Here is a 25,498-nt window from a genome sequence, read left to right on the forward strand (position 1 = left end):
AAAACATTTTTACTTGACACTGTCATATCTTGAATTTTAACAGGTTTAGGCTGTGGTGTGGCTGCGATGCCCTAGCCTACTTGGTAAGGAGATGCTTGCACTGACTCCAAAGGCATGAGTAAGAGAGGTATGTTAAGAAACATGGGACTTCTTTCTAATACTTTGGTTCTTCTCATAATTTCCCAGTCATGGGGCTGAACCCTGGTACACAAAAGGAATTCAGAGTTCACATCTTGTAGAGCATTTTGAAGGAAACAATATAATAAATACTGGTTAATGCAATGTGCTTAGATTACAAAAGGCTTAAAAAGAAACTGAGATCTCATTTCTCCCACTTAATAACTGGCTAAAAAGATACAGAACTAAGAGTCAATTTACGTAATAGATGGAGGTCACATGAAGTTCCACGCAGATGAGTGTTGTTCAACATATTCATATCTGGGAAACAGCGACTCACGAAATAACAGAGTTTACAGATGATATTAGGATCTCATGACACTGAGTGATACTCATTGTTTATGAGATCTCATGGCACTGAAAGAAATTCAGTGTTGATAGATGCAAAGTAATGAATATGGGATAAAAATAACCTAATTACACATATGTTACAATACTCTTAATTAGCTATGACTGTTCACAGAGATACTGGGTTTTGTGGATAGTTCTCTGAAGACTAACGCAGTCCTCAACAGTCATCAAAAAGGCTGATAAAACACAAGGGATTCTAGGAAAAGAACAGAGAACAAAACAGAAACCCTCATTATCTCATAGCAGAAATCTGTGTTTATTCCTGTTTGTCTGGACTAAGGCATGCCTTCAAGACAGACTTGGAAGAGTACAAAAGAACTGGAAATTGTGCATAGAAAGAAGTGAAGTGAATGCACTTTGTCACCAGCCAGTTCTGCCTTTCTTCCTCTGCTCTAGATTAACAGGACAACAGGGCTCCCTGGACACAGTCCTGGACCAAAACTTGACAAAAAACCAGAAGGTCTCGCTCTGCCAACACCTCTTGTTACTAGCAATCTTTGCAGGACACATTCCCACAGCATGCAGCATAGCCAGGTCCACCACAAGGGTAGGTCCCACCCTCAGTCACAACACTGGGATTCACAAGGTTTGGGATTTCAGCTGATAACTTACATGACTTCCTTACTTACTTTGTGTTAGCATTTCTCCTGTGCTGGGACCACAAAATGCACCAATCATTCCACAGGGCACAGCGGAAAAAGCAACTAAATTTTGTGGCTACTGAATGTTATTATTCAGCAGACTGCCTGGTTGGTGTAAAGACAGTTAAGAAACCTTCAGTCTCTCCCCCAGAGCTGAATAATTTCTTGAGAAAAAGGACTATTTTATAAAATGAAGAGCAGGTAAAGCATAGAACTGGATTTCTGAGCCAGAGGGTAGAGGTGTGTAAAGGGGAAATGAGAGATTTAAAAAGAAAACTTTGAATAGGGGAAGTTGCTGAAAAACATTTGCCTGATGATGGAACCAGTGGAAAGCAGATAAAGACTTTCATATAAACAAATATATTCACAAACAAGTTCACTATTTTTCCAATAGCCTTCATAGAAATCTTTTTCTTCCCATAGAGAAAAATGTCCAGATTTTTCAAATTAGCACATTTCTTCCATTCTGCTCCTTGCCATGATTCTCCCTTATGCTGAATACAGTAGACACCGAGGGCTTGTTAGTGTAAAAATATCTTCAATCAAAAATTCTGCTGACATTGGGTATAGAGAAATTTTCTCTTCATCCAGTTAATCACGCAACTCTTGTGCCCAGACAAGGAAGACTGTACACATATGTAGAACTTGCTTCCAGTGAGTTCTTGCTTCCAAGAAGTTTTGACCTGGATTTGCCATATTTCCAGGGATTTATGGTAAATGCATCAGGACTGCATTAAAGTCTAAAAGCTAAAGATGCTGCAGAAAAGGTACGTTCCTAAAAATCTTTAACATATGGTGAGAGAGAGAGAGAGTAGGAGAAGGAAAATATATCAGAGCACTCTATGCAATAAGGAATGAGAGGAAAAAGGAAAGGGTTGCTCTTTCAGGGACGCTTAACCCTTCAGGGATGAATGCCAAAACGAGAGTTAACATTTTGTGAGATCGCCTTTGGCACATTGCACTTGAAGAAAAAATCTTCAAGTGGATCTGGCACAAGTCTGGTAATGAGAAGGCTCATCAGGCCATGACATGCTCAACATCAATGAGAGTTCCCAAAGCTCACAAGTAGGCTGTTAGTGTTGTGGTCACATCCCACCAGTGGGAGTGGTGCTACTGCATGGTCGCAGTCAGTGTGACCCCACTGGCAGTGCACAGCTGACCATGCAATCTTGGGCACCATTTTGTACTCTCCAGTGCAACCCATCCTACCAGTGCAATCCCACAGAAGTTAAGGGCAGGGTACTAGGCCATCCATCATCTCCAGCAGGGTCATGCTTGCAGCTTGCACAGATCACTCCAGAACAGATGGTACAGGTTTCTGCCTGCATCCTGCAGCTCAGAGCAAGAGAGGAATATTCAGATTAACAGAAATATTTGCAGTCAACATATTTCAGCAATGATTTTCCTCCAGGGAAGCATGTGGTCCAGTTCAGGGAAATGAGAAAGAGAGCAGGGGTTTTTTTTTCTTTAATTTTACATTTCAAGCAATAACAGTTTTCTGGCTTCTTGTGCAGGTCACTAACAATGCTCCCCAGTGAAAGAAGTTAGCAGTTCCCACATCTCTGACTCACTTGACTGTAATACAACCTGAGGCAAAAAAACCTCTAAGACCTGATGCGCATTTGCACTATAGCCTCTTTTTGCTTTTCCAGTAGTATCAACTCGCCTTCCTGCAGGCATCAGTGTCAAAGCTTGCACATTATAAAGGGGTGTGAGTGTGAGTAAGATCCAGCTTCATCACTGTGTATGTCATCATTGTGGGAAAGGACAGGAGAATATTGACTTTGGGTAAAAACAGCAAGACCTTTAAGGCAATAGAGGCAGAGAGGGGAATTGGGAGTAGACAGAAATAAATCAATGCCAAAGCAGAGCTAGAATGTGTGTGTTCCTGAGGGCACAGGACTGAAATCCTGATTTAAGATTAGGACAATGCAATATCAGTAGAGCATAAAGAGAGGGCTGACTGACAGCATCAGAAAGGTCATTAATGTGGAGTTCTCACTCTATGGGGGGACCCACCGAGGCTCTGCAGGGAGGGCTCCAAGGTTTGGTACATTTCAACATTTCTGTCAGTGAGTTCTGGAAATAAATTTAGTATCACTACTAATAAAATGTGTTTAAGGATCAGTGCAGGGCTAACGAAGGAACAGGAGTGTGATCAATAACTCACCTGGTAAACCAGGTTAGTTCAGGGAAAATGTTCAAAAATCATCTGAATGTGAAAGCAGAGGCTCAGGAACAAAAATATAGACCATATTTGCAAAATGGGGATTGTCGCCTGCCCCAGGTAAAGGCTTCATTAAGATACTGCCTACAGCAATTGCAGGTGTTCTGCTGCTGGGCAGGGAGCGATGGTGAGTGTCGTCACACCTCAGTTCCAAATGTGGTTGGGATGGAAAGAACTACACGCCACTGAGCACCTGTGAGGAGTTATCCATTCTGATTGCCTTTTACTCCTTGGATTACCAGGGACCTCAGGAGTTTAAGCACTTAGGCTGAGTGCCGAGCTTTTCCACTTTCAACATAGAGACAGAGAAGGAAATGTAAGGCACAACTGCTCGGTTCTGCTCTTGGCAAGCAACAGCAGAGCATGAAAAACTTGGTGAGAACTGGAGGCCCTTCTCAGCCCAAGGCTTTTAAGAAAATAATCAATTGGAGATCCTTGTATGGATAATGGTAGGTGGAATGAATAATACGTATGAGGAAATGGTAGGAATTTTCACTGGGGAGGAGGGTAACCAGCAAATGCCATAGAGACCTATGATGGCAACAGATTTATAACTGAACTTGAAAAGGAAATTAAAGTTAGGTGGTCACATTATAGAATCATAGAAAAGACCTTTAAGATCATCCAGTCCAACCATTAACCCAGAACTGCCAAGCCCACCACTAAACCACGTTCCTAAGCACCACATCTACATGTTTTTTGAACACCTCCAGGGATGGTGATCCCACCACCTCCCTGGGCAGTTTGTCCCAATGCTTGATCACCCTTTCCATGAAGAAATTTTCCTAATATCCAATCTAAACATCCCGTGGTGTAACTTGGGGACCTTTCCTCTCATCCTGTCGCTTGTTATCTGGGAGAAAAGACAAACCCCCACCTACCTACAATCCCCTCTCAGGCAGCTGTAGAGAGCGATCAGGTCCCCCCTGAGCCTCCTCTTCCCCAGGCTGAACCCCCTCAGGTCCCTCAGCCGCTCCTCATCAGCCCTGTGCCCCAGCCCCTGCCCCAGCCCCCTGCCCGGCTCTGGACACGCTCCAGCCCCTCCATGTCCCCCTGCAGTGAGGGGCCCAAAGCTGAACACAGGGGTCCAGGGGCAGCCTCACCGGTGCCCAGCGCAGGGGGACGGGCACTGCCCTGCTCCTGATGGCCACACTCTTTCGCATACCAGCCAGGATGCTGATGGCCACCTGGGCCACCTGGGCACACAGCTGGCTCATGCCCAGCCGGCTGCTGACCAGCACCCCCAGGCTCTTTCCCACCAGGCACCTTCCCAGCCCCCTGCCCCCAGCCTGGGGTTGGTGTGACGCAGGGGCAGGACTCAGCACTGAGCCTTGTTGAACCTCATGCAATCAGCCTTGGCCCATCGGTCCAGCCTGCCCAGATCCCTCTTCAGAGCCTGCCTGCCCTACAGTGGGTCAACACTCCCCAACAACTTGGTGCCATCTGCAAACTGACTGAGGGTGCACTCGATCCCCCGGTCCAGATCATTGATAAAGATATTAAACAGAACTGGCCCCAGCGCTGGTCCCTGGGGAACATTGCTCCACCACCACTCTCTGGGCTTGGCTCACATTCACTGATGTCATGGTAGGTCAGAACAGACAAGCTTGTCAGTGAAGAACTGCAGAAGGAGCTCAATACACTGAGAGATGGAGTGTTAAACCAGCAGATGAAACTGGACACAGATAAAGGCAGTGATGTGCCTTTGTGCACAATGGGAGAAAACCACTCTAACTTCACATATAGAATGATGGCAAATGTGATCAGAAATGAACCCCATCAGACAGCTCAGATGGACGCTGAATTCTTAGTAACACACAACAAAGTATATTGGATGTTAGGAATTATGAGGAGTAGAGAAACATTATCTGACTCTGTTAAAACAGTAATACAAATCCATGACACACCTGCATCCTGAATATTGTGTTTTCAGACAGGTTATAACAGATGAGAGGACAATGGCAAGAAGGATCAAAAAATGTGAAGAACCTTCAAACTTCAGCAGTTGAGGGGATATTTATACAGTTGTATAAAATGAGTGACATGGAGAAAGTGAGTGGGCTTAATTGTTCCCTGTCTATTCCAATACAAAAATGATGGAATATCAAAGCTAGCAGTTGGCAAACCCAAAAGAAAGAACAGGAGGTGGTGCATTTTTTTTTTTTCCAGAGGACACACAGCTAAGCTGTAAGGCTTGCCAACACAATGCTGTGGATGCTGAAAGTTCAAGTCAAGGAGAGATTGGACAATTACATGGAAAAGAAATCCCATCTGCATTACTAAAACAAAAAGACAGCAACTTCTTGAGCCATAAACTGTTGGATTTTGGAAGAGTAACCCCGGGAGGTGTCAGTCCATGCTTAGCACAGTCTGCTCTGCTTGGTCTCTGCCAGACCATGCTCCCCTAGTTACTTATGCAAGAGAGGAACATTTACACTTGAGCTCCTCCACAGCCCAATGCTTGGTGATATTCCTAGGATATGAGAGATGAGGTTTAGTCCCCTCAAGCCAAGAATCCAGGTTTTCCATTTTCAAGGTATGCGATTTGCCCCTTAGGTTGCCGTGCCAAAGGTGGGCACCAATCTCACATTTAACTGGTTTGGACTCCTCCAGCAGAGTACAGAAATCCCACTGCTTAAACCTGGCATTGTGCCACATGCCAGAACAGGCACTTCTGAGCATATGTGTGACTGAAGTTTTGAAGAAACTCCAAGACAAACACAGAGATGCCTTCAACATTAGATGCCAAAGAACCAATCCACTTGGAGCAAATTCCACCCCGAGAGCCCAACCTGCTGAGCTCAGTGACAAGGAGACTGAAAGAGATGATATGATTGTAACACATTAATACCTCTGAGTGAAGAAATACCAGATATTAAAGGTTCTGTAGTCAAAAACGGCAAAGCACAACAAGACCTGAAAGCCAGGGAAATTCCAATTAGAAATAAGGTACAAATTTCTAACAGTGACTGTGGTTAACCACTGGCACAAACCACCAAAGGGAAGTGGTGTATTCTCCATCTCTTAATGTCTTCAAACCAAAAAGAGGATGTCTTCCTGGAAAACCTGGTTTAGTGAAACACAATATATTGGGCTCAGAGCAGCAGATCTGGATGTAATTTGAGGGCTTCAGATATTCCAGAACTCAGGTCAAACAATCTTATTGTCCTTTCAGGCCTTTACCTTTACCAGCTTTAACTCCTGCAGGAGTCTTTTGCCTGCAGAGGGACTACAGAATGAGCTGAAGGGGCTAAGGTATAAACAGGGCTGGGTTTAGTAGCCCTTCACCTCTAGGAAACTCCCCATGAAAACAGCTCAGAGAAAGTTATGCTTTTGAAGATCAAAAATAGATTACTATCAAAAAGTAATCATAATAAAACACTTTAAAACATTAAACTAGCAAATCAGTTTATAGACATAGAAACACAGTCAATGGCCACAGCTGTAGAGCCATTTGTCCCCAACACTTCTACAATGAACCAGAGAACTGCAATCTCATGTGCCATATTAATTTCCAAAGCGGAAGGGGAAAATACAGATTGATGATACATGGCTAGGAAACCACTTCCCACCTCTGGCTTTCAGTCCACTAACCGACACCAGTGCCTTCCCTCAAGAGCGTGGTGCCACAGCTCACTGCTTCTCTGTCTCCTTATACACTTCACAGCAGTGCTCTGTTGGGTATTTCCATTGCAGATGTCACCACAAAACATGTAGCTACCATTTTTCAAACCACACCAGAGCAGCACCACCTACAAATAGCTCTTGGGCTCACCTTAGAGGAAGCTTCATGCTGTTCAGGCTAAAGGATTCACTGTAATTATATCTATGGTAAAGATCTGTGATGAATTATGCAATCCTTGTATCTACAGATGAATCACACCAATGGAACAGAAGTATGTGGGGTCAAAGTCAAGCTTGGAAATGGAAAATGCATACTCCACTGTTTTAAAACATTTAGGTTTATGCAGCCAAGATTTCAGAATTTCAAGTATTTTTTTTTTAATCTTTGTGTAAGCCTAGATTTCGGGAGGGGATTGGTTTTGGTATTTAGATTATTATTTTTGCTGTAACAGGATTATTCTTTTCAGTAACTGTTAAGTCACCACAAGCTTGTTGCCTTTTCTGTGCAGGAATCAGTTAAGCATCACAGATAGGGAAATATTATTATAACCATTCTACAGCCCATTTTGGCCAAGAGTGGGACCAGGAATGCTGACTCTCAGTCACCTGCTCTCACAGCTAAGCTAATAAATGAAGTAGAAAGTTAATAAATGAAGGCACTGTGTACATTAACCCCCATATAATAGTACTTATCCCATGCTTGTGTTATATGCAGGAGGTCAGAGGAGATGATCATAGCAGTCCCTTCTGGCCACAAAGCCAATGAACCTCTTTTAAAACACAAGGCAACATTCAATAATCTGCATCGGCTTTGATTAACTGTTCTGCAAGACTTAAAGCAACACAAGCAGAACTAATGTGCACTGTGGGCAAAAAAGATGGCAAAGCACAGCTCACGATGGCAAGGTTTTTAGTGCATAAATACTGGATGGAAATCTTGGCTGTATGGTTCATTCTGACCCTTTTGGAGCAGTTCCTCATGTCCCCAGACCATTTTGGCTAGGGTTCATATAGAAAGGCAGTGACAACTGGGCACTTCCTTCAAGTCTTTAGCTAACCCCAGCCTCTAGCTCTTAAATATAGAAATACACATATATAGAAGCAGATACTATATATGAGCTGCTATTAAGCGACCAACTTTTTTAAACATGCAAACAAACTTAGTATAAGCTCCATAAAACAGCTCTGCTTTTTCTGGTATTGATTTTGCTTATTTTGAAGTTAAGCGTATCCATAAATATGCTCTATGGTCCCTTGAGGTAAGTCTCATAAGGTATATTTAAAAAAAAAAGAAGAAAAAAAAAAGGAGGAGGAGGAATTTTTTGGCAGCAATTACCATCTCAGATAACCTGCCTGGGGTTGGGAAAGTGTGCCAGCAATCTGCTCAGAAATAGCTTTCATTTGGGCTGTTTATTTTCATATGCTTTGTCTGACACTTTACTGCTGCGGCTGGGTACTTAACTGTCAGCTTCCATTAAACGCTTTGTCAGCTGTTCCCACTCCAGGCAGAAACCAAAATTATCATTCATCTCCCATTATTCATTAAAGTCAACCCACTGGCAGGAAGCAAGCAGGATGACAAAGGAAATCACCCTTGCGCCAAACTGTGAAATTTCTCCAGGCTCCTTTGCTCCAGTCCTCCTCCAGTTCCTTGTCCCTTCCTTCTCTTGACTGCCCGAATCATCTGCCTTGCTTGTATCAAAGAAGTGGGGACTTGAGGGTGGCTGTTCCCCTTTAAAGCAAAGTTGGGGGAACTGAACTCCACTGCAGCAGCTCCAAAAATTTGGAATACTCTGAAAGAGAATAATGTGGTTGATTCACATTAGTTTGGACTATTACAGCATAATTATACAGGCAAGTATCCCTTCCTATGGCAAGATAGAGTATGAAATATACATGGAATGCTAATAAAATAGCTTTGGGAGTATCTGTTACATGATTTCTTGTTTTGCTGTTTCAGGGTGTGTGGATGGGTGAATTTTTAAAATCATTTAAACCAAGTTTTCCAAGTTCTGACATATAAAGAGAAAGAAAAAAGGGGTTAAGCAATTCCAGAAAAGGAAAAATATGTCATTTCAGGTCAAGTGAAACATTTTAAGATGACCCAGACTGATACTCCCTCTTCCAGATCTAGCCCTATCCAAACCAATGCCCCTGTCCCCCCAACACTTTAATTCACCCTTTGAACCAGAGAATCCATTACATGTATTGCTCTAATTATGGTATGGTTTCTTTTAATAAGCAGATGTGGAACAGTATAATCGAAGCCCCAGGCTACTGAAATGGTGGGCTCCAGTCTGGATCTGGACCTCACATAAATTTGCCCTCTGCCTTGCTAAGGTCCCAGACGTATGACGTCTCGCACATTCCTGAAGGAGATCCCGTGTTTTTTACCACTCTTTTTGGTTTCACAGCAAGCAGCTGCAGGGCCCTGCCAGGACTTGCAGCCACAGAGGTGATGTGCACCACCAAGCTGGCCCAGCACAGGTAACATACAGCTCCCTGCTGACTAGCCCCTGGGAAGAATAAGAAGACCTCAATAAAATTACTCAATGGGCCTTTATTAAAAATTAAGACCTTACTGATCAAGATTGCAAAGTGCTTGCCCCTAGTGCAAGAAAAGCCCACCCCCCCAAAAAACCCAACAAACATTCCTCAACAGAGAATTTATATTGCTGTTCTTCTTCCCCAAGAAAAACATTCAGCCTTAACATATTTGTTCCCACTCATGCTCCTGGGGGTTTCAGTGAAAGTCTCAAAGCTGTCCAAGTAGCTCATAAACCGGAGCCCCTTTCTGATTCAAGTGTGCCCTCCTGTTCAGATTTTGGGAAGTGGGATGATTAATTGATTTCCATCATCGGTCTCCCCATAAGTCACAACCCAAGCTGCTATTTCAAGTTTCCATTGACAAAGATTTCATTATAAGAAGCCATAATTTTTAACCAGCACTGTGCAAACTTTTTTAGTCTTTAACCTGAATTAGGCCCATATGTTTCAGAAAAAACATGGTGAGAGAAAGTTGGGGGGGGGGGGGGTGAAGTGGAGAGGGGAGGGGAAGGGCACAACTGGTCTATCTCAGTGGCTGAACAAACTTCCACCCACATCACAGCATAAAGGGGCTCTCAATTGGGCGTCTTAACCCTTATCTAAACAAAATAAATCAAAAATACAATTTTCCGATTGACGCTGAAGGGTTTGCTTTCTTAGCCAAAACGCAATTTTAAACTCCCTTGCTGAGTAAGCTCTGCGCAGATCCTGAACTCCACGGAGAGCTCCTGGAGTCCAAGGTGGTATCACTTAATTCACCTTCTCATGTTCTGCTGCTGGGATAGAAATGCCCTCAAACAGCACCTGCCACAGGATGCAGTTGAAACCGCAGGTACATCTGTGTATATCTGTTGACTGGGAGACCTTTCCTCTGGAGGACTGGACAAATCAGTTGAAAAGACAGGAAAAATGGGAGAAAGGCAGGGCTGCAATACTAATTTCATAGAGTCATATAGGCAAGGTGTAAATAAGACAGTGCCAAACTATGAGCTCAAGAACATGTCAAGATCATCTTGGTTTAAAATGATAGCATAGTCCATGGCCATGAGCAAGGGACTACTAGTAATAAAGAATTTTGTCACAGCCACCCTGTTGAACTGGCTCTAGCAGGGAGTGGGATGGACATGAATCACAGAATGAAGGAATGGTCAGGGTTGGAAGGGACCTCTGGAAATCACCTAGTCCAACCCCCTGCTAAAGCAGGATCACCGAGAGCTGGTTGCACAGAGTTGCGTTCAGGTGGGTTTTGAACCTCTCCAGAGTAGGAGACTCCACAGCCTCTCTGGGCAGCCTGTTCCAGTGCTCCATCACCCTCAGAGGAAAGAAGTTCTTCCTCATACTCAGATGCAAAGCACGTCACCTTGACCTGTTTCACTTAGCTGCACAGACAAGAGTCTTCAGCAGAGCAGAGGCCTCGTCCATGTTGTAGCTCCAAATCAGAGATCTGGGGAGTGAGCACCAACCCCTGCCACGATAAAGAAGTTTCACTTGCAGAACACTGTTACTGCATCCCAAAATTACTTCTTCCCTACCATCACATATGCATTAGTTCTTTGGCAATGTCAGATCTGTTGTTGCCTAATGGGATGGGAATCCACTAGGTGACAGGGCTGGGGAACAGCAAGATCACTGTGAGGATGAACCAGAAATAACCAGGTGGTAGCTTACGAAGTTAACATTAAGCTGCATGACTGTGATACAGCTAAGCCCAAAAATACTGACCATAGAGGTCAGAACTGAAAAGCCTGTTTCGGTCTCTTTTTGATTTGCAATCTGGCCTTGGACAAATCCTTGCAACTTGGTTTTGTCCACAGCAAAACAGGGATAAATAAGATCAACCTGCCTAAAATGTTCTCTGAGAGATGTAAACAGAAGGTGATGGGCTAGTGCTAGCTAGTAGTGCTCTTGCACCTTATTGTCTAGAATGTCAGGGCAGCACCTTGGCATAGTGCTGTCACACCACGGGGCTACAACACTCAACAGCTTAGGGAATCCAAATACTACATTCATATGACAGATGTTTCCAGCATGGCTGAACTATGGCAACAGCACAAGTCAGGTTAGGATCTGGAAGGGCCAGAGGTTCATTTGAAATTTTCCCAGACAAAGAAAACTATTTAGCAGTCATTGAACACGAGCAACAATTTAATTGTCTTCTCTGACTCTTGAATGATAAACTTAATCAGAGCTCCAGGTCTTTCCTTCTTTTATTTTCTTTCTTTCCTTCTAGCTGAGCCCAGTCTGGCTGGAAACCCTGGTTCTAGCACAGATTTCTGTGCTGTGATGAATTTGTCCCGATACAGGTTGGATTGGTCAAACAGAAGATGTTGCAGTAAGGTAGTGGCAGACCAAGAATAATATCCTGTATCTGACTTGTTTCCTCTCCTTGCTGAGACTTTGTAGCCTGTGCAACCAGTTCTTGTCCTAGCAGCCTGTAATTTGTTACCAAATCTCCAGCTATTTTCATTTCGGTTCTGTAGTGATAGTGACATATTTGATGATGTCACAAAAGCGTCATCAGCTCCAGTGGCTTCAGTCTTTTGCATAAGTCAGGCAAGCTAGACAACAGAGGAGCAGAGAGGTTTGCATACCCTCAGGATTTCACACAGCATGAACGCTGGCAAAATTACGTCCTTCACACACAGGTTTTCCTAAGAAAAGTCTAGTGTATGTCTTCCAGGCTTTAGAAGGAGCAGTAAATCCATACAGTCTAGGCCCAGAAGAAACTATTTACTCAACACAGACCCTTAAAGGTGACCCTCCACTCAATTTGCTGTGACATGCGTTCAAGTAGACCATTTTTTTCAGGATTGATTAAAAGGACCAGTGAGATGAAAAATACCCTACTCGCACTGATAGTTGTTCCTAACAATTAATCATCCCAACCGCTAAAAATGTGGGCCTTATTTCTCATCAGGATATAAGTTCAGGTGCAGCTTCTGTTACCAGCTTTCGTTATGTCTCTGTGTACTTGACCAGATCTTCAGTACTGCTATTTTATGTCTACGAAGATAAATCACCTGGCATAAGGAAACCACCTCACAACTGTGCTTTTCACAAACTTAACAGACCAGGCTCTTTTAAGTCCTCCACTGCAACACATTTTCTCTGGCCTCGACATTATTTTGTGTTACTTTTTGCACCATGTCTATGCATCTTAAAATCAAAGATGTGCCCGAAACATGCTCTCCTGTCTCGTAGCAAGGCACAAGCTGTTGTGCAGATCCATGACCTTGGGGACATTTACCTCAAGGTGCCAATTCATACCCCGTCTCATGGTTCAGATGTAGGTCTGTGCTCTGCAGATCATGCTGACGCAGGCACTGCACTCAAAGCAGCTTTTCCAAATGGAGCTTTCCTCCAAATTTCCTTCATGTTTCTCTTGAATTTTAGTTCACGGGAAGTTTCATCTAATGGCACATCTGAGCCCAGGGTTCAGCAGCCCGACCTCGGCAGACTCTGTGGTGATGTCTATGTCTTGGGAACTGCAGGCAGTCAGTAGCAAAAGTTGAATTCAGCCAACCCTTTCAATTCTGGAGGCTGACCTTACAGGGCAAACCTCCACGGAGCTGTTTTTGCATCTCCGGTGCTGGCACACAGACACGTAATGTAGTATATGCCCTTCCCTATGGGACACTCCTCCATGAGTTCATTCCTGGCTTAGTTGGAGGAGCTGGATTTTACATTATTAAGTATTGAGTTGCAACATGAAATTACCAAAATGTAAAACATGGGAAAACATACTGTAAATCACTTATTGGCAGGTCTCTCACCTCTTTACAAGTGCACAACTGGATACATTTGAGTCTTTTGGAATTTCCAAATTAGAGCCCAGAAGACCTTCCCGAAGAAAGGTATTTTCTACTGGCACCAAAACAATTTTATCTGAGCTAAACAACAGAGTTAATGTTTCAGCATTCACACAGCCATTTGCAGGCTACAAATCCAAACTTAATTTCACCTCCTTGTTGTACTGTAGCTCCATTATTATTACTTTTTTAATGAATGTTATTTTTCTTGTAACTCTCCTGCTTTGGCTTTTCAAAAGAAATATACAGAGACCCAAGGGACTGACAGTGAGAATGCAGAACCTTTCACCTTCAGGTGAAAACACTGGTATCTTTAATGGACTTATCAGGAAGTGAAGTACCTAAACGGAACAAACATATGTTCTTACTACTGTGACCTCCAGCTCTTGCATCCCCACTGCTTGCTGCCCTCAGCTTGGGGTGATAAAGGATGCTCTGATGTGAGGAAGGGGTGATTTTTTGGTTAAGGCACTAAACTGGGAATCAGACTTCTATGATTTATTCCTGGCTCTGACACAGTCTGCCTGTATGTGAGTCACTTACTTCTGTGCCTCAGTTTCCCATCTGTAATTTTTTTTTTTTCTCCGCAGTTCCTTGCCATTCTTGTCTCTGGGGCCAGAAAGATCTGTCAGCTGAGCCACAGCACAGTTGAGTGTAGACTGTATGACATGGCTGTGTTTGAGTGTTCAAGAGATAGGCTCATGCCTTTGGTTAGCTCAGGCTTTCAGGTGGGCCAAGAAGAGGCACAGTTATTGTTTCAGAATTTGTCCAAGACATGTCACTGTGCTTTGTCTGAAAAGACTGGGTCACAAACTGAAGGGTAGTTCCTGAGAAAAAGGAAGGTTTGGATATAGGATCACAGATTTAGGATTGGAAACCCCAGACTGAGGATCCAGAAAGCAGAATAAACAACCTGCATCCACAATATCCTTCAGCTGACTGATCCCCACATGCATTTGACTTGGGGTCCAGCCCTAACACACGTTGTATGGAAGGAGCTCAGGGACACTCCACCAAGAGCCAGCAGTCAACACACACAGAGTGAGCACTCTTGGACTCCAAACCAAAATATCACCATCTGCAAGAAGTTTTCTCACCAAGACACAGGGGAGGTCACAGCAGGACACGCTGCAACATTTGCCTGATGGAAGAAGTGAAGAAGTCACCAGGAAAGGCTCCCAAACGTCACGCAGCATGGCTCGTCCTTTCATGCGCAAAGGCTGCAGCTCAGAACAGATTTGTCAGATGCAACTTCAGGTTCTGAAACTGCCGCTTAGCACACAGCACTGGAAGTGCCTGTGTTGGTAATGGCACTTCATAGGCTATGGAAATGATAGGGAGTTAGAGCCTCCCACGTTTTCATTTATCTGGAAATCACTTGAATTTTTCTCTACTTCTTTCACTCTTAGAATTTGTGCAGTTGGTGGCAAGCAATCTGGGTGTGAGTTTTTCCCATATTCCTGTTTTCTGCGTGCCATGTGTCAAAGATCCCTCATAAGCACACTTTTCCTGTAAGGGAGAATTGGCTTACAGGGCATCTAGAGAGAGGGGCTGCAAAATAACGACGAATACAGGATGCTGGAAAGAGGTGGCAAACACCCATTATTACAATCTCCACCTTTCAGTTCTGATCATCCCCAACAGCTACTAATTTTAAATTAACATATTTTTTTTAAAGAAAAAAAAAAAAGTAATTTAAAATAAAAGCAGTTACCAGATATCTGCATAGAGCTGGTTGCTTTCTTGCTGTTGCTATGACCAGGTATTTTCTCCCTAAGCGAGAGAATCTTATCTGCTGGCCTTGCCGAGAGCACATCGGATCCCCTGGATTAGCAGGTCTTTCCATAGATAACTTGACGTGAGGCTGGTGTCCCATAGGAGCTCCCAGATCACAGCAGTTGTTATGGAGAACACTGTACTTTAGTGCTCAACTTGGATGATGCTCCAGGAGATAAAATACAAAGTTATCCATAAACCATCACATGTTTCAGAGCTTTTAGAATACTATTCGCTGATTCCCTCAGAAATTTATTAGCTCTACCAATATTTTCTTTCTTAGTTTTGTAAAGCAAGCTCCAAGTCAGCTAGTACTGACTATGCAGAGCCCTGAAACCACATGTTTATTTTCCTAAGTTATAAAAAGTTTATAAGGGTAGCTGGTATCCTTATGGGCCACTGTACAGTGATTTGCTACTGCATTCCACATTGATACAGAAGAGCTCTGTGTTTTATACCAGAGGGAAATCCTTGTGATACAGCTGTCCAGCAGCCAGCAAGAGTACAGACACCTTAAAAAATATAACCTTGATAAAAAATGAACAGCTGAAAAGGCAGAAAACATCCCTTCTGAGAAAAATCAGCTTGAGCACTGTGATGACCTTGGCCATCATAAGATCTGTATTGCAACACCCCAGCGAACATTATCAACAAGGTCCTTTCATCAGAGCCATAGTTCTTTCTCTAACTAGATCACCATTTCTACCTGAAAATGCTGTATGTTGACAATATTTTTAGAAGTACTATGCAATGGATACCATTTCTTTTTGCAGCTAATGTTTAGCCTCAGGCTTTCAGTTTTCACAGCTTCATGTTGCTACATTGACATGAAGAGGCTTTGGTCAATTTACACCAGAGAATGGAGAGACTGTTACTCATTTATCTCTTAAAATAGTGAGTACACAGCTTCACAACCTGAAAAATTAGGTCAGTATGTTGCTATGACTGTTCTGGAAGGAGAAATTCAGAGCAAACAAGGTAGATTTCAGGAGAGGGCCTGGAATGTGCAAGGAGTTAGCAAAATTGACATAGATGCAACAGCAAAAATAAGTAATTTTGCAAATCCCTAAACCACAATGGTTGGATTAGGGCCCTTGTCATACAATTCTTGGGCATGTGAACAATCCTTTTTTCACTTGAGTTCATTTCATTAGCTTCTCTCAGCTACATAAATACTCATACTCTCAATGGGACTACTCACATCAATAAAGTTCCTCAAGCGAGCAGGGACTGCAACCCAATTTTAGTGGAACAAACCCAACCTCTGACTTTGATTGCATCCCTCACTTTTCTAAAAAAAAATTCGTTTTCAGCTAGAATGAGCCCACAATCCCTGCAGAGCTTTCTTTCGCCACTTCCAAGCACAATCCCAGTTGTCTTGTCAAATATGAAGGCAAATAGGATTCTTCCAACCTCCCCAGCTTCATCTCCCTTCATAAAAACACTGCTGGGCCTTGAGCAGGCCAACTTGGATGTCTTTTGGAACTCCAGGGCATTGCTCTGCCCCAACTGATAGATCCCCGATGGGATTATCATGCTCACATCAAATCCCAACATGACTCATCCAGCCAGCAACCCTCTGAAGTCAAAATACCGCTCAATGTAATATCACAAGTAATGACAGTAGTTATCAAAGCAGTATTTACTCTGCTTTATTACTCAGCTGTAAAATGTTTTCTGATTAGGCTTTTAGCCAACGGTCTTTGACACTGTTGCAGTGTTGACTGTGTTAATTCGGTTACAGTTAATGCAAATGTCATGGAAAATTGCCCCTTTACCTACCAGTTCCTATCATAATTCTGACGGAGCTCTTATTTTAAGGTCTTCTGCAAGGGAGACAAGATGGGCAGGGGTGGAATGAGAAGTGCATTGCACTGCTAGCAGAAGACTACTGATAGCAGCAAAACAGACAATTTTTGCCCCCAGCTGGCAGCCAACACCACTGGGATCCCTAAGTACAAAGGACAGATACTGAGTTAGATGTTCCCTGCATATTTTGCAAGCAGGTTTTCAATTAGTTCCATTGTGCAGAAAGCATGGGGGGAATTTCTCTCTTGCATCCAAGCCTCCCTGTTCATCTGAGAATACACATTAACAGCTGAACGCAGCAACAAACAGAATCAAACCCCATAAATCTGCTTAAAACCAAAATAGCATTGGGGATCAAATAAGATTTTTCCAGCAACGCATTTCTTATAATTTGATGCATCTTTGAACTAGGTAAGGCAGTACAGGCTGCGGGTGAGACAGAGGACCACATCCTGAAAGCAACTAAGCAGCCTACTGAGACAAACATTTTTAGTAAAAGTACACAACATCTGGTTTTAAGCCATGCTTAGATTTACCAATTTCTCATTGTAAATTCAGCCATTTTTGTCCCGAGACACAGACAGATATGGATTTTAGAGTTCTCGCTCCTTTTTTTTTTTTTTTTTATTTACAAAAATGCACACATATAGAAACAAATATAAACCCTCTATAAGAGCTGAAACAGTTTAGCCTGATTTTCATGACCTGGCTACAGTGAATATGCTCAGGTCTCATGTGATTCATCTTCTCCTAGCCCACGTCCTACTACGGGGAGAAGAAAAGTGCAAGTAACACTTTCTTCCCTAAGGACATAAGAAAAGTTCAATTCAAAACCAATCAGCCCTGGCCTAGCCAAACTTTGTCATTTGCACTAAACACCTTCTGCTCTTCTATGATGTATCTAAAAACTTCTCTTAACCCAAATTGTGCGTAATAGTTTGGTTTGTAAAATCTCATCTGAAAGGATTACACAGAGAAAATTGTGGAAAGAAAGGGTAAGGTGAATTGGCCTGGGAAGGATTAGATCAGAGGACACAACTATTTTAGCCCAATGCTTCAATTACTGGCTTCTTATGTCAGTATTTATCATCTCAGCCAAGAACGTACAATAAAATCAGGATATCTAAACTCAGCCATTTCCTCTCAGGACTGCAGTCTTGAAAACTCTGCTGATGTGCATTGCTTTCACAAATACCCACCAGATACAGAACATATCAGGTCAAAGCCTCATAGTGGGAGGCAAGAGTTCTCCATTTAGTGTCCTCTCTTCTCCTCAAGGTCGGAAAAAAAAGTGGGAAGACAATGGGGAAGAAGTTGAAGCAAGATCCACTCCTTCCCCTCCCCTGCCATCATGTTCAAGGACTACAAGACACCTCTGAAGAGCTCTACAAAGACACTTGTAGAAAATAAATACACAAAGCTATTTCTGTTCCAGTGTTATCAGGCATAAGCCAGTAAATAAACTCTTACTCTACAAAGAGAGACAGATGGAGAGACCCGGTCTCCAAGTGCAGTTGTGTTGCAGCAAGTATGGGTTGCTGCAAGTAATAGCAGGGTTTGCAAAGTGCAGAAAAACAAGACTCGGTAAAGTAGAATAGGTAATGGATTGGGTTTCTTTCTTTTTTTTTTTTTTTTTAAAGTTCAGCGACAGGAACGTATATAAATACATTTATGGAACAAAAGGACAAGGACACCCGGAGTACTGAGAACCCTGACTCACCGATTCCCTCAACGGAACACACGTTCAGCATTGAAGCATTCATTTCAATGAGAAGGACACATTTTATTCAGAGCTAGGAGTCACAGAAACCATCTGCAGGGTAAGAATATTCTAGTAACATCGAAAACAACTTGTTCTCCAAGATCCTGTGTGTGCACAGGCTTGTTGTACATGAGTACATGAATGTTAAGATCATGTTTTCTGGGGAAAGGGAGAAACTTTTTACATTGTAATATAAATGTAATGAAATGTAATATAATATATAAAAATGTGAAACCAGTCCCTGCTGCAACTTTCTTACACAGAACAGCATCTTACCATTCATACATTCAGATACATATGCAGTATATATATATATTCACATATATAAGCATGCTGTATTATTTAACTCAAAGCATAAACGTGCGCTTAGGAGAGGCAAGTCTGACAGCCCAGAGACCTAATCTTTCCATTAGCAGCCTTCAATCTCTATTACCTTGTCTTACTGGATTTCCTTCTGTGTCCCAGTGAAAATGGCTTTTGCAGCAGAACAAGCAGAAGAACGCTGAGATTTACATAAAGACTGTGCTTGATGTTTCAAGATGCAGCCGTGCTGTTGGCCAAAGGATGGTTTTCTCATACAGGAGGAATCTCAGCTGTAATCATCAGCCTTTTCATAACAGATTGCTAGGATTCTTTTACTTCCTTCACTTGCAAATTGCCCAGCTCAGAGATTTACATGAAAGGGCTGAATTAAATATTGAACTTCACGTGAAAGTCTGTTGCACGATCTGGAAAATCAAGGTGTATTTCTGGAATGCCACAATTTTGCACATGGCAAAGGGATGGCATCCTTCTCTCCAGACAAAATGCCAGCTGTAAGAAAGCCAAATAAATGGTTTACCATTATGATGTCTTGCTCTTCATTCCTGTATTTACTTCAAATGCCTTCAGGACAATTCATATAAATGGTACTTTAAGCATTTTGGAAGTGTTATTCTAACTAATACAGAGGTCCCATTAGTGGATTCTGCTGTACGGAGTTTCATTGTCAGGACTGAATAAGATCATCTGTCTTGGCTATTAGGAGTTATTAGACTGCTCACAAGGCACAGAGGAGTGCCAGTGCCTGTAGATTAGTAATCAAGTAATGCAGGAAAAAAGTGAGAACTGGAACTGAGACATAGGTCATCTCAAATGATTAATAGTGCGAATAATAAAAAAGTTTCTCTTCAGCCACATGGATGAAAACAGAACAATGACTGACGAAGTCAAGCCAATATGAGGTACATACCGGTCTGAAAATGACTGAAGAAGTCAGAACTCTTTTTGTTTTCAGTGATGATGATGAATGACATTCTTGGATCCCGTGACAGCAACAACAGCCCAGGCAAAAGCACATGTGTTGTGGGAGCAATCAAATTCTCGCCTTGGCCTTGCACCTTGCAACTTGGCAAAAGGCTGGAGACTTCAGCAAGTTTGGGATTCGGCGAGTTTTCATACAGAATTCCGATGTATTTTCATACTTGCCACAAAGGTCAGTCTGTTTGCCAGATGTCAAGCCCTTCCTGCGAAGTACCGGGGGCTAAAGAGCAGCTCACATCAAGGTTGTCAGAATTTTTATGCATTTTTCTGATTTTGGCTGACATTTTCTAAAATTATTCAGCCCGAGGCAGACACTCAGCATGAAGAATTTAAATCCAAACGGTTTAAGCTTGGCAAAGCTCGAAGCAACTGAAAACAGAGTCTTGTAATGGAAAGTGTCAGACAACCTCAATAATAGGCAACCAGCCCCGTCTGCAGTATGCATTGTAATACACTGATGATTGATGATATCAGACTTGAAATTTCACAGTTAAGTAGCTGCAGTACTGTTAATCCTCCCTCGCAAAGAAGATTGGTATTATAGTCCATCTGGTATGTATGTACAATGTAAGATTATGCTCAGCAAGAAACGTAAGGTTATGTCCATCACAACCAAACGAATTAAGAATGGAATTCACCTCACTTTTTAAAGTAAGGAGGAAAATTTGGACGTCAGGGCTTGCGCTGACATTGCATATTTTGGGTCAATGACAAGCATGGGGTATGGCAGCTTCCACATACATGTAAGTTAGTTGGGTTTGGATTATTATTATTTTTTTTCATATAGTGAATATTTGTTATAATGTAATTGTTCATCAGCTGGGTTCAGCTTCCATCTGGATATCCCTATGATTGAACTTCACAGGCCTAAATGGGCCAGGACAGAACACTTCAAGGTTGAACAGAAGAGCATCAAGAGGAACAGAATCTTAAGATGTGTGCACCTGGATATTTGTACTGGAAGCAGTTGCAGCAATATTTCAGTGGAGTGAGCAGGAATAGCACCATGTGACTGGCTTGACCAACACATCTCAAATTTTGTTATTCATGAATAAGCCAGAAGGCAAAAAAGTTCATAATGATATTTGTCCAAGCCATCGCTGTGTAGGAAACTGCACTTAGCACAGAGTTATTCCCTCAGCAGGAAAAAAGGCTACATTTGAATAAATTATTTGTGGTGAATTATTCCATTAGCTGTAGTCATCATAATTCTATCCTGATTTTTATGTAGCATACATAAGAAATTTCTCCTTTCCATATTATATCTTCACTTAATTTGCTGCAGCTGGAAACAATTAAACACTGCTTTTAATGAATCTGATTATCCAACATATACTGATTATACCAACATATACTTAGCTAACATTTGCCACAGAGATCCTGGAAATAAAATCAAAGTTCACAGTAAACATGAATAATGAAAAAGATTTTCAAATTTATGCATGAAAAGATCTGTGGACAAACCCAGAAATACTAGGAGTAGCACTACGCTGAGTGAGCCTCATCATTGTTAGAAGAGTTTGGATTTGTTATTTTGTGGAATATAAGGACTTCTTAAATTAGCATCAGTTTGCAGCAGTTTTGTTTCTGATCTCTCTAGAGAAGGCTTCTGTGAAAGTTTAGACACAAATGCCTTTGTCTTGTGTTGGCACCAGCAATGTTGAGAGAGCGCAAGAGCAGCTTATGGCTAAGTGGCTCTGTGGGACCAGAATCAAGCTCTCAGGTGCTACAAAGATCAGAGAAGCAACATGAAGCGAAGCAGAGACATGGTTAGAGAGAAATGAATCTCAAAAACCTACTTCATCTCCGAAGAAAATGGTTGTATTCTTTTATCTTAGTCAACGAAACATCAAAATGGGGAAAACCCCCAGGTACCATCAGGAAAGGAGCCAAGTGCCTCTGCAGCACCACCAGCCACCACGGGACTCTCAACACCAGGCTGCTGGGAGGTGAGGCATGGAGTAACTCACCCAACTGTGCAGTTTCAGTTTGTGGGCACTCATGTAAATCATTGTTTTTGCTTTGGTTTGCGTGGGCTTATCCCCTTTTGAGCTTTGGTTTCCTCCAAACTCCTAACTCGGAGCAAAGCCAGCCAAAGCCACTGTGTTTTGCCTGGTTTCAGATTGAAATCACACCATTTGCAGTGTTCGTCTGTAACTGTAAACTGGCCCAGGTGCACTCAAATCTTGCCCAACATCTGTTAAAAAAAAATTACAATTTTTTCATCACAGTAGACCCAAATGTCTGGGACTGCTACAGCTCCGCCAAACCAGATCACAACGGGTTCATAGCAAGGTAACTGGAAACAGCAGGTCTGCTACCTTGGCACAAAGAATGGCTGGCATAGTTTGCTAGGGAGAAAGGTACAGCAGTTTTGCCCCATACACACAGTTGGATGCAGTTGCAATTTGGGATAATCTATCCCATATTACAGGGTAGAATCACCCCCGTCTCTCCTGGATGCCTAGAAAGGAGAAATCAGTCTGGTGACAACCTTTGGTTTATGCCGAAGGTTTACTCTTCCCCCACTCTTCATTGTATTCTTCTTATGACTACGATGGTAATGACCCTGGATGAAAAATTCTGTAAATTATAAAAAGCCTGCAGATGTAATATACTTCCATTTCGTAACACACTGTCTTCACAACCTCTGTCATGAGTATTGGCTCTGTGAAATAAATCTTATGAGTAGGAGGATGAAGATTTTTATTTTCTCAGATTATTTTTATTTTTTATTTTAGCATTAGCACCAAAAGCATATTAGGCAAAGGAGGAAGAAAAAATCACGACTCAAAGCCCATATTCTCTAGTGTGGGTGCCCAGGTAGATTCCTGAATCAATCCTTACCCATGCAAATGAGCAACATATTTATCCAACATGCTCAATGCCCACTGGTGTCAGAAGGAGTTGTGGGATGCTCTGCACTATTAAAAAAAGTCAGGTATCTTTCCTTGGGATGGATTTTGTCTCAAATGACTTTATAGGTGTATATACCAACTGCAGAATTAAATTTTAGTCATTCTGGGCTCCCTTCTGTAGTCAATAGCAGTTCAGAAAGTTATTTCAGGTATTTGCCATTATGTTGGATAGAATCCACCCTAAAAAGTCTATTTGCTCTGACTATGAAGAGATTGTAGACATCCAGGCTACAACAGATATTAGTCTTCTGTCAGATGCATCCCACCATACATAAGTTTAATTATGTCTTGAAGGGCAGCATTCATCTGATCAAGTGCAAACAGCTGCAATGTCAACAACTTTTTTACTTTTTTACTCTCCTTTTGTACTCTGTTCAAAGAAACAGGTGTCTTTAGGGTGCAATTCATCTAATACGATGAGTAGACAAAATAGGTCAGATTGATCACTCCCTGAAAGCGTCTATTTCCCTCCACTGGCTGGAAGGGGAGCCTGCGACAAGGACCTGAAGCGTGAATGCTGGGTGGGATGAAATCCACGTTAGAAGTTTACCTATAGCCTCATTTTGGCTGGAGTAGGAAACCAGGAGCAGCCAAAAGTTAGAAAGCTCATGATGTGACCAAACCTGAGCAACATGGGAAAACCGAACTTTCCAAGATTTCTTGGAAAAACACAGGTGCACACGGACTTGGCTCAGCAAAAAACCCTCTACTTTTGCAGCAATATCATCTTACTCGAGATCAGTATACAACCATTAGCTAAAGCTAATAAAATAAACTCCTCTGGTATTTTGTTAGGTAGGTAAGAATGTGAAGCCGTCATAGCTGTAATGAGGAATAAACCAGTAATAGCCGATCCTGTATGACAGGAATCCCAGGAAATTAATCCAGCTAGAACTGATTAAAAACATTAAAGCTCCAAACCCTCATGGGATCATAGTATTAGGCAATTTCTTAGCACAGTGCACATCTCCCAAAGCTTATGAAAACAATTTGGGAAAAAGCTGGGGGAAGTATTACATCATTGAAGACACAACAGCACAGAATGCAACAACCCAGGAAATGTGACTCCATGCCCATCTCAACCTGGTACCTATACCCTGCCTGCCTGAAGCCAGTCACTTGGTCTCCTGTTCCTATTCCACCCATCACTGGACTTGCCTAGGTAAGACTGCGAGCTCCTCTCCTGTGTTTATCTAGATGTGCCCCATGACAGTACCTCTCCTAAAAAACGTGGCACTGCGAATCAACACAGGTTCACCAGTTGTCCCCCTCCAACAAAAAAAACTCAGCACGTTATTATCAACTCAGTTGGTCAAAAGACATACTAGGGACACACTGAAGGTGCTTAATTTTTATACACATAAGAGATGCAGACTGTGGCAGGCATATTGGTGAGGAAGTATAAATAACCATCCAGCTCCCAAACCCTTGCTGGTTTCTGCAGCCAGACACATTCTCTGCAATGCACTGTTAATTATTTAGCCAAACTATTTTTTTTACATTTTTTTTTCTGAGCCGTAAGTTTCTTCTGTGCTGTGTCTGAACATAGGGAATACTGTGAGAAACGCAGCTGTGTCTCCTTGCTGCAGCTTTGTAGCCTGCAGCAGGGAGGAAGGGACAGATTTAAGATTTCCAGGTAATTTTCTCAAATTTAAGAGTCACTTTAGAGAGTAACACCTCCAGTGAAGAGCCACAACCAGCCTGAATTTGATTCCCTCAGTGGTAAACACAACTTTATAATCACAGGCTGTTTCTAAGTCAGCCAAGAGCTATTATGGCCAGTGCTTCACCTTCACAGTGCGGGTTTTTTTCTCTTTCATCCACAGTTTAGACTGGAAAGGAGTTTCTATTTTTTTTTTTTTTAATAATAAAATAAAATCTGCAAAGAGACATGACCAGGGAAGTAACGTATCAGAAAAATCATGATCTCCCATCTCCTTCTGCAAATTTCCCTATTACTTCCCTTATGTACTCAATCTCCCTGAGCCCTCAGGTCTCCAGATGGACTGCAGATTTTGCGATGACAAAGATGTCAGACAAACTCATGACAGATGCCTTATTCAGACAAGTGTGATTACAGCAAAAATCTGGGTTCAGCATTTGTCATGAAAGAAACCAGTACAAACGAACCTAGACTTCAATACTAGGCCTTAACATGTCAGAGCCTCGTGACTACGGGCTTGGTTTAATCACAAAATAAGTATGTTTCAATATGCCAATGAGAAAATATTTCCGTGGTTTTGTCAAGCAAAATGTATAGGCGGCAACAAAAAGCCAACAAGGTTTAAATAGCACCTGCTTTCTGCTCCAGCATAGGACAAGCAAAAGACCAGGGCCTGGGCCACGGCAGGGCTTGTCTTGCCAGTGACGGGGATATTTGGAATTGTCACTGTTTAAAGAGTATCTAGGAAGGTACAGACGTGCCTCTGTGGCTTGCCCACAAACTAGGGAAGATCTAGTGTCAAAACTACTCTTTTAGCTTAAATAGTAGCAACAATCCCTTCTAGCACTGTGGATTGCGAGTTCAAACCCTACAAGCAGTGTGAGCGGAATAG

The 25,498-nt window shown here is 42.4% G+C and overlaps 1 protein-coding gene across 1 annotated transcript in view; it reads right to left on the reverse strand.

Annotated features, from left to right (window-relative positions):
• Positions 1–25,498, reverse strand: part of LOC308064305 (uncharacterized protein) — a 40,717-nt gene continuing 15,219 nt past the window's right edge. The window contains exon 4 of the mRNA XM_080388566.1: positions 1–25,498. This exon is cut by the window's right edge and continues 7,387 nt beyond it. The gene's annotated coding sequence lies outside the window, so the exon portion shown is untranslated.

Source organism: Falco punctatus (assembly GCF_963210335.1).
Source record: "Falco punctatus genome assembly, chromosome: 5".
Taxonomy (NCBI): domain Eukaryota; kingdom Metazoa; phylum Chordata; class Aves; order Falconiformes; family Falconidae; genus Falco; species Falco punctatus.